Raw genomic sequence first — 3,169 nt, 5'->3', positions numbered from 1 at the left:
ACTTAACGAGGTTTACAAACCTTGGGTTACAAAGCCAAACACTCAAAAAAGGTCACAAAAGAAGTCTCTCCCAATCTCTTTCACTCTATCTCTCTCTATCTCAAATCTCTCCCAAATCTCTGCAAGAATGTGAAATCTCTCCCAAATCTCTCCAAGTATGTGAAATCTCTCCCAGATCTCTCTCTGTATGAGAAATCTCTCCAAGAATGTGAAATCGCTCCCAAATCTCTCCAAGTATGTGAAATCTCTCCCAGATCTCTCTCTGTATGAGAAATCTCTCCAAGAATGTGAAATCTCTCCCAAATCTCTCCAAGTATGTGAAATCTCTCCCAGATCTCTCTCTGTATGAGAAATCTCTCCAAGAATGTGAAATCTCTCCAAGTATGTGAAATCTCTCCCGGATCTCTCTCTGAATGAGAAATCTCTCCAAGAATGTGAAATCTCTCCCAAATCTCTCCACGTATGTCAAATCTCTCCAAGTATGTCAAATCTCTCCCAAATCTCTCTCGAAATCTCTCTCAACTTCTTATAATCACTCGGGGCATCCCAACCCTCGATTTAGTCGAAAACCGCTCGAAAACGGAAGTCTACGCGAAAAACAGCCTTAAGGAACCGAACCCTCTTAAGGAACCGAACCCTCTTAAGGAGCCGAACCCTCTCAAGGAGCCGAACACTCTTAAGGAGCCGAACCCTCTCAAGGAGCCGAACCCTCTTAAGGAGTCGAACCCTCTCAAGGAGCCGAACCCTCTTAAGGAACCGAAACCTCCTCAGAACCGAAACCCTCTCAGCCGAAATGGACCGAGGGTTCGGTCTATTTCGGTCCCCTGACAATTCCGAACCGAGACCTGACTTTCGGCTCTCCCCTTCCCACCTTCGGTCCGAGAGGACTGCACCTTCGGTCGGAGAGGACTTCACATTCGGTCCAAGAGGCGACCCTGCGCAGCCGAACCCCCACTCTCGGTTCCTCTTCTACCTTCGGTTCTAGTGCTGCTAAGACCGAGCCTTCGCGACCTTCGGCTCCAATTTCGGAATTCCGCCTTTTTGCCCGGTTTTCGACCAAGACTCCATTTTAAGCCCGTTTTTAATTATTTTAACGCGGGATTTTCACCCAAACTTGTATTTTAACATAATAAACCCCAAATATTCATATTTTAACTATATTTTGGGGAAAATCCTTGCCTAAGAATAAAATCTAATTGGTGAGATATTTAGGTGGAGTGTTGACGTATCCTTTGAACAAGGACACAAGCAAACCTCCCCATACCTTCATAGTACAACCCCTAGTCACTATTCACCCATACCTAGTCATTCCATAGTACTTTTCCCACCATTTTTCAGCCACACACTTGGTCAAGAGCTAGAAAACCCTCATCTCTCCTCACATTTCTCTCATTTTCCACCAAAGAACAAACTTCATTATCTCTCACGTTCTCTCTCTAAAAATTCGAGATTCAAAGGCTGGTCTTGGGTTTTTCCTCCACATTTAGTAAGTATCTTCCTCCTACACTTAGATATTCTACTATCATTCATCCAAATCATAGATTGCTTACACAAATATCGTCATATTTGTTGTTAGATCTTCAAATCTTCAAGCATCTCCCAAGTGTTCTTGAGTTGAACACTTCTTTTCTCCATCATCCATCTACTGAAATCACTCAAGGTGAGTTCATACCCCTACATTTTCATGTTTTCTTCAAGTTTTAGGGGGGGGGGGATACAAGTTAAAACACCAAGAACACAACTAAACTCAAACAACAACTTTCATCAGAAAAGTTGAGTCTTATTCACGGACTGTTTTGACTATCTTAAACTTAATATCTTTCAAAACTGTGTAAAATGCAATTATTTCAGGTTCATACCTTTAAAATGACTACTTGCACATCTCCATACGATTTTTCTACGATTTATGATGATTTTTACAAAACTGCCTACCATTTCAGAAACGAATTCGGACCAGTCTGTGAATATGAACATTTTAGCACAAGTTAAAGACTTCTAAAAATCATAATAAAAATTATGAATAAACTAGACACATTTTGTGAACTCTCAGAATTTATGGATTCAGTTTTCGACTTCGTATGATTTTTCTATGACTTTTCTAAAACAGTGCTGAAAGGCTAAAACTCGATAACAGCCTATAACTTTCATAACACTTTGTATTATGTTGAGCAAAGTGTATAACAATAAGTTCTAAATATTGAATGTATTTTCTTGTTATTTTATCATCATAAACTGAAATTTAGTCATTCATGATCAGGTTTACTCATTCATTTCGAACACATATAATAAACTTCAATAAGCATAGTTTATGGATTTTTACTACATGAAAAAGGTTTTACTCTCAAAATAAATGGGTTTTTCATATACTACATGATAAACTATAATAGTAATAGTTTAAGGATTTCATATCACTAATTTATTCATAAAAGGTGATTTTACTTCCTCCACGGAAGAGATTTAATATCAAACTATGTGTAAACTAGTTAACTTAGGTTGTGAGGCAATTCTCTCCCCGTACGTTCGAGTACGGGATCCCAATTCTTGTAAGTTATAACCAGAGTCTCTTGTAGGGAGAGCGTGATAATTGTGTATAGATCTATATTGGGATTGACACCCCACCCACACCTCGCTGCTAGCTACAGCCGGACCGGGAGGTCTGCGGGTGACAAGAGTCATAGTATCTTAACGTCTGAAAAACGTTGTGCAGGTTATTTCTCGTCATAGTATGGTTATAGCGACTCACATAGGTAGTTAACAATCTTTCAAGTTTACATGGAAAATTCTACTTTGAAAAGGGGTTTTACTTCTAAACTAAACGAGTTTATGTCGATTTAAACTTGCATGAATTATTTAAGTATGGTAAAATACTTGTTTATTCTCGGTCCTGGGATTTAGGACTACATAACTTTTATAAGGAAAATATTGGATTTTCTTTGGAAATACATTACTAGTATGAACATTATAAGTACAAATCACATACACACATTCGCGGTCCTGGGATTTAGGACTACATGACTTTAATAAAGAAAATATTGGATTTTCTGGAAACATACTCTGTCGCTTTTACAAGGAAAACGGTTTCTTTCTCAAACAAAACTCTTATGAACTCACCAACTTAATTGTTGACACTTTTCAAAACTACTTGTATCCTCAGGAAATCAGTGAAACA

The sequence above is a fragment of the Lactuca virosa genome, chromosome 3 (genome assembly GCF_052849685.1).
Source record: "Lactuca virosa cultivar CGN04683 chromosome 3, Lactuca_virosa_CGN04683_v6, whole genome shotgun sequence".
NCBI lineage: Eukaryota > Viridiplantae > Streptophyta > Magnoliopsida > Asterales > Asteraceae > Lactuca > Lactuca virosa.
Note: the sequence above shows the minus strand (reverse complement) of the source record.